At 38.4% G+C, this 7,500-nt stretch overlaps 1 protein-coding gene across 1 annotated transcript in view; it reads left to right on the forward strand.

Moving 5' to 3' along the window:
- LOC143029945 (uncharacterized) overlaps positions 1 to 7,500 on the forward strand; it is a 236,494-nt gene that overhangs the window by 11,350 nt on the left and 217,644 nt on the right. The window lies entirely within an intron of this gene.

Raw genomic sequence — 7,500 nt, forward strand, 5'->3', positions numbered from 1 at the left:
AGCACTTTGCAAACCATTAGGTCCTCTAAGTTTGAGCATAATAATCCAAGATGAAATTCTTAAAAATGCCTATTTCATCACACCGGTTCTTCAAGGGCTAAACCTGGATGGACTGGAAAGCTCTGTAAGTAAATAAAATCTTTTGGTAATTACCAAAAGAAAATACTTAGATGTCCCATTTTCATCAGAATAGTATTCTCTGGGCTTAAGAATGATAATACTGATGTGAATGTCCTAAAATGTGGAAATGTGTTCTGGGCTGATGAAATTCAAGTTGATGCATAACGTGTCTCTATATCTAAGAGATAGCTAACTTTAGAATAGGATCTTTGAGACAGATTTCACATATTTTTCTCAGTTTTCACACTTTCATATCATCGGCGTTATATAAGTTGCCAACACATATTTTTTTTAACTTCAAATAAGTATTGAACATCGTATTTAGACCTTACTGGGATCTTAATCGGTCAACACTGACCAGGTAGCTTGGGCGTGACCCCTATTTGTAGATCATCTGTAATTTGTTTATATACAGTATACTGTATATACACATATGTGTATATGAATAGATTAGAGAAATGAGCAACTGGATAGAGGAAGAATATGTAAAGACGTATTCAAACACATTATTACTTTTACGCTTCGATCAATGAGGTCATCTTCAGAAGACTAATAATACGGCTCAAAATACTATATATATATATATATATATATATATATATATATATATATATATATATATATATATATATATATATATATATATATATATATATATACACATCCTGTCTTGGGTCGTCGGGGAGGTAATCTCTCCGGGAAGGTCAGCTCGTTAGTTGGGCGATTGTTCTAGCCCTCTTTCATCCATTAATAAAATGCTTGCCACTTTCGCGAGGCACATGAAGACTTCTCTGTCGTTTGTGTTCTTGGAGGTGTTGATGTAGAAAGCTTCAACTGTATTGCTTGTGTTTTTCTTAGGCCTTTCTGAAGAACTTCGACTTCGTTCTAATTGGGCAAATGTTCGAATTTGTTCGCATAGAGAACTAGAGAATTGGATGTACGCTGCGCCTTCAGGTCAGTTTTGTGTTCATTTATGCTTTTTCATGCAGTGTATGTCCTTCTGCATACTACGATGAGACAGGTAGATACATTCAAAATACAAATAAATGAACACGAAATTTACCTAGAGGCCCAATTGTCTAGTTCTTCATGCAAAAAAATTCTGGGACTATTGGGTTAATATTTATCCTCAAATGTTAATCTCCACTTGTTGGGCTTGGTGGTGGGTACGGGTGTGGGAAGGCTAATCATGGATATGTATAGTAGCCAAAAACAACACTAATGGTGGGGTGGGCTTATAACCTACCCCCGGTCAAAATCACCCACTGTGCGGGTTGCCGGTGTATTGCATATGAGGCACAAATGCGCCGAGCCTAGTCCCCGTGAACTTCCGACGGGCTCTCCGTGGGGGCGCCTTGAGCATTCGTTCCCTGTCTTGAAGACCAGGCATTGGCGAAATAAGTAGTGTAAGTTACGCTTACTTCTGGTCGGGCTGCAACGATGGGATTCAATTTGCAGGAGTAGCTGTAGGCATATCTAGGCATATCTATACTACAAGCACGCCGTTATAAAGGTTAATCTCGTTGATGAGCGCACGATGTTGACGGTGACTTTGGGATTCATCTCTCTTACTATAGTATATGCTCCTGCCTAGGCATATGAACATGGAGGGGAGTTGTGTCGTGCCAAAACTGCCTCTATAGTTGACCAGTGTCTGCCACAAGACACACTTATTTTTGGGGGCAACTTCAATGTGGTTATTGGCACCGGCCAGCTGGCTATAAAGTATACATTAACCCTCATGGTTCTAGAACCAAGAATATCAACATTTTTTTTTCTTCTGAACTTTGCAAAATGCAGAAAACTGAGGACTGCTGCGTCCTGGTACCGGTGACGAGGGCCATACCGATGAATTTGTTGTAGTAATGTCGGAGGAGTGATCAAATGAGATCGAGCATAAATTTGATTACGGCTATATCGCGATTTCGGGTCTTTGAACTCTTCTTTATCTTGTAGAGAGATGTTTATTCCTCCATATTTGAGATGAGAAGAGACTAAGGACTATGGACTACCTAGAACAGACCAACCGCCCGCGCGGGATCGGTTTTTGTGGGAGGGGAAGAAAGTTATGTAGGCAAATGAAATGATAACTGTGTATAAAAGGGGATATTTATTAAGACTTGTAGTGTGGCTTAGGAGATTTGGGTAGGAGGCTTGAACATCGAGGCTTGCATCTACATCAACCAAAATCGGGGAAAATGGTCGAAGACATAGTTGTAGAGAAAGGTAGACCCACGGAAATTTTTTAGTGAGAAGTAAACTGAAACGAGAAGATGTTGTAGGAGAGAAAGCTAGATAGGAAGTGAGTTTTAGTCTAAGAAAAACATGTACGAATGTTTGTGCATGTGAGCGTGATTATAAATGATTACAAAGGAAGAGCATGCGGACAGAAGACCCTTTGGTACATAACTAGGCCGGATGCGGGATTATTTTTCTTGGGAACTGTGTGTATATTTCCTACTATTCCTTGCCTTCTCCCTCCTGTGCACGACAGACATCGAAAAGGAAGAAGACGGGATGTTCACATGGATATATACGATTTCTCGTGTATACCGCACGTGGGAGAATGCGCCAGGAAACTGAAGCGGGATCTATCTATAGGCGTCATCTGGGGCGAGCACGCTTGCATTCAATTCTGAATGGTCAGCTCTGATTGAAGCTGGATCAGTCAGGCTAGGGAGAGCTTGTAGATCCTCAGCTTGTATGTTGACATTTGGGTTTAAACCTTTAGTATATTGTGCTTCGTGTAAAGTTAGACGATGTACATGTAGATAACATTTCTGATTTTTTTCCCAACATTTTCCTGGTGAAAGTAATTTTATGTACCTAACGCTCCTGCTGTAAGATGTTAGCTTAGGTGTCGAGACAGCTTCATTGTGGTCATACCGATTTAGGTGGAGGGGAGGGCTTCACAGTTCCTCCGTTACAGTTGAACCTATACACAACATGTGACTTTTGAAGTATCTCTTTCTCTTGGAGGTGGCTATTCCTCAACAACAGGTGATTGGTCTTCTTAGTTTTGTAGTATATGATCAGAATGAATCTTTTTTCAGGGTTGACTGGTTTCACATTCCGCTTCACCGTTTGCTTAATTATTCTTCCCTCCTCCTTATATGTTGTGAAGAAGGTGGCTAATTATACACGGTTTTCTTCATTTGCCGAGTAATGTCCATGTTGGAGAAGCCGTTGTTAACTAACACTTGAGTGGAGTGATCAGTTTCCTTATGCACTTAATTCCAAATGCTACAGTAGTGAGTCCTCTCGGAATATAATCTTCTTTGGTACAACGCTCATACAGGCCACGCTGTACAGCTTGAGTGCTGTATTAAGGAAACTCCTTTCATCTGTTCCCGTAGTAACAAATATCGCCAGATGGACAAGGTAGCTATGGGTTTCCCCCTAGGAATTCTACCAGCGATCTTCATAGGTATAAATTGAAGAAGAGGTGTTTAGCCTAATGGAAAAACCGGATATCTGCTGCAGATACATCGATGGCATATGTATTAAAAACAGCATCGCAGAGTATGTATAACAACTTAGACTGCTCCCACAGGAAACCTGACGGAACGATGTCATTCGTAGAGGTTCTTGCGCAGCAGAATGATACTCTTTTAACACAGAAATCTATGAGAAAACAACTAATCCAGGCCTCTGTTTACATGGAGGCAGTGAGTGCCTTCAGAGATATAAGGACTCATCATAGGCGCTTATATTCGGAGAACACTCACCACATTGTAGCACTTAACAGCAAGTGCATAAGGAAACTGAGCACTTCACACAGGCATTACACGGCAAATGAAGATCATGGATAAATGGTATAAGACAACTATTTCAAAGCCACCATCTCCACATCCTATAAGGAAGACGAGAGAATAATTAAACAAATAGTCAAGCGGAATATGAGACCAGTCAACCCTGAAAAACACTCAATTTGATCATACACTATAAGAGTAGGAAGACCGGTAGGAGTATGAAAGAAATTAAAAAAAACAACAAAAATATGTTTTAGAAAGAAGTGCAGGGAATGAGAGGATGAGTCAGGTAGAGAGGAAAAATCAAAAGGTGCACATGCACAGATTGTTTGTAGCAGTGTACGGAGCAAGGAGGATGACAGTGATGGGGGAGGAAAATGTCAGGGATATTGGCAAGATGAGACACAAAAATCTCAGAAAGTAATTAAGCTGGAAAAACACCTGGATTTGAGTTTGATAGAGAATCTTGAAAATAAAGAATGGAGGAAAGTGAAGATAGTATAAGGATGATTCATTTAAGATAAAACAAAATAAAGGGTGCAGATGAACATATCTAAATGGAAGTGGAGGTGGTAAGGGCAAGATGGAATAATTATTTCAGAGAATTTTTAAATGTAGATGAGGTTAGAGAGAAATTTATTGTGGTAGTGGGAGGAACTAGGAAATGACTGTATTAGGAGAGGAAAATAATAGGGCTATAGGAAAAGATGAGGTGAACTGGTGTCTTGTGTAGTATCTTAAAAGGAAGAAATGGTTATAGTGGATCGGCTAGTGAGGTTGCTTAATGTATGCCAAAGGTAGAGGAGTGTTCCGGAAGACTGGAGGAGCGCTTGTATAGTTCCACTTTAGAAAGGAGAAAGGGACAAATATTATTGTACTGTACTACTTTCAGTGGGGTTAGTTTGATGAGAGTAGTTGGGAAGGCATATGTGTGGTGTTAAATAGATATATAGATATACAGATAAATAGATAGATAGATAGATAAATAGATAGATAAATTTGAATATATTCCATCCATGCTGTATCATAATTTACGCCCTTCATATCTGACTTCTATGTCCACTCACCTGTCTCACCCAATCGCATCATATCAAAACTAATTTCTATTTGTTTTGAAAAATTCCAAAACTGTTGTTTTCATCCTCTTGCTCTCAACTTTTTTGATTGCGACAGTTCTCCTTTTCTTTTCTCTCTTTCTCCGTTTACATCTTGCTGTCATCTGAACTCCTATTTTTATATTTCGCAAATAGATTTCTCCGTTTTTACAATTTTCTTTACTTCTTCGTGTCATCATCCTTCATTCTTGCCATTGTTCTAGACAGTTTAGCACCGCAATCTTCCGTATTTTGGGGAATTTTAATCCCATATATATATATATATTTTTTTTCAATGATGACTTACTCCCCCATTTCCACAACTTTCTGCCTTTTCTTTATTTCATCTTCATGTCTTTTCATCATTTATTGTAAACAACCTTATCTTGATAAACTTCTCTTCAACTCTCCATTTATGATTCTCTCTTATCTTTCCCACTTTGTAATACGACACTTCTCTTCCCAAATTTCTAGGTGTACTCTTTTTAGTAACTCGTCTCTCAACACATATTCTAGAAGTTCTTTTTGTGTTTATCTTTTGTAACTCGGGAATATTCATATGCCAACTTCTCAAGGAAAATCATAGAACCGTCTGCATTTCAACTCATACCTGTAATATCTAACTCCCATTTCTACAATACAGTCCCTCAATCTAAAGTTGCCCGTTATTCTCTTCACTACACAATCTTTTATTCTAGTTTCGTACATTCAAATATCAACATTTTATACTCCTTTTCCGCCATTCATTTTTCCTCATTCATTTCCCACCAAAAATACTCCATCTCACTTGTCCACCTGTCTTTGTTGGCACACCTTCATTCACTACCTCCAACCTTCTCGTTTATTTCCATATTGATCCACTCTATTCTAGATTCCACACATCTGTGTCCCTGATATAATATCCCATCTGCTTCAGTATAATTGACAAGCCTTTGCGAATCATTCCCATCCATGCACACTCCGGGTTCTACCATATTCTCCTATGATTCCTTCACCGTTTGATTCCTTTCTTTCGGAATGTTTCTGTCTTTCTTTGACATTACTTCAGGATAATCTTGCACGCCCTTTTCTGTATTCTCTCCATTTTTTCCACTAGGGTGAGCGACGTGGATCACACTGGGGAAGCATACATGAGGACATGAGGGTGGGGAGTATAAAGGTGGTGTGGATTTCACGTTCCTCCTCCGCTGGCGTACCCAGCTGCATGGGTATTCGTAACATGTACAGTTTTTATGAGGCTGTATCTATGTATGTATGAATGTATGTATGTATGTATGTATACATGTATGTGTGTATACATGTTTATATGTATGTATGTATGTATGTATGTATGTATGTATGTATGTATGTATGTATGCATCTATGTATGTATGTATGTATGTATGTATGTATGTATGTATGTATGTATATATGAATGTATACATGTATGTATGAATTCATGTATGTATCTCTATGTATGTGCGTATGCATGTATGTATGTAAGAATATATATGTATGTATATATGTATATTTGTATGTATATATGTATGCATGTACTGTATATATGTATGTATGTATGTATGCACGCATGTATGTAAATATGTATGCATGTATGTATGTATGTATGCATGTACGTATGTATATATGTATGTAGATATGCATGTATGTACATATATATATATATATATATATATATATATATATATATATATATATATATATGTTTGAAATGCAGAAACTGAATGGTAAAAAGAGTAGAAGAAATTTACAAAAGCTTTACTTGTCAAAGACCGTAAATGAGTCAGTAAATTCATCTGTAGACGTTAGCATTGTACCAGAGATTACAAAGGAAGAAGTAGAATTTGCTCTAAAAATATGAAACGAAGAAGAGCACCTGGGGAAGATGGTATATCGATAGATCTTATGTTCCATGTTTCTGCCCCGTACAGTGCTGTTGGCACAATCACTCCTTCATACAATCTCCTTTTAGCATAAATTCCCAAATGTCTATTTCTCATTACAGTTTTTGATCCCCCCAGACATTTACTTGTTTCTCTCAATCAACATTCTACCTCCACCCCCACTCCTTCATTTCCTGCCACATTTGCACCCAAGTATGTAAAACTGTCCACTTTCTCCAGTCTCTCTCCCTTTTACTCACATTTATCTTCAACTTCCTTCTTTCGCACACCCTCCCAAACTCTGTCACTAACTTCTTCAATCCCTCCTATGATCCTGCTGCAAGCACAGTGTCATCAGCAAACAACAACTGGCTTATCTCCCACTTTTCTCCATTTTCTTTAACCATCTGCAATCCCTGACCAACTACCCTTATATTTACCTCTCGCACCACCCCATTCATGTATAAATTGAACAGCCAGGACGACATAACACATCCCTAACGCAGTCCCACCTTACCTCAAACCACTCATTCTCTCCATTTCTAATCCTAACACAAGCTCTACTACTCTCGTAAAAACTCTTGATTGCTCTTAACAGCTTTCCTCCTATTCCATATATCTGCAATACCTCCCATAGTGTCTTCCTGTCTACCC

Source organism: Oratosquilla oratoria, chromosome 11, assembly GCF_046742065.1.
Source record: "Oratosquilla oratoria isolate Oo_2021 chromosome 11, ASM4674206v1, whole genome shotgun sequence".
Classification (NCBI taxonomy): domain Eukaryota; kingdom Metazoa; phylum Arthropoda; class Malacostraca; order Stomatopoda; family Squillidae; genus Oratosquilla; species Oratosquilla oratoria.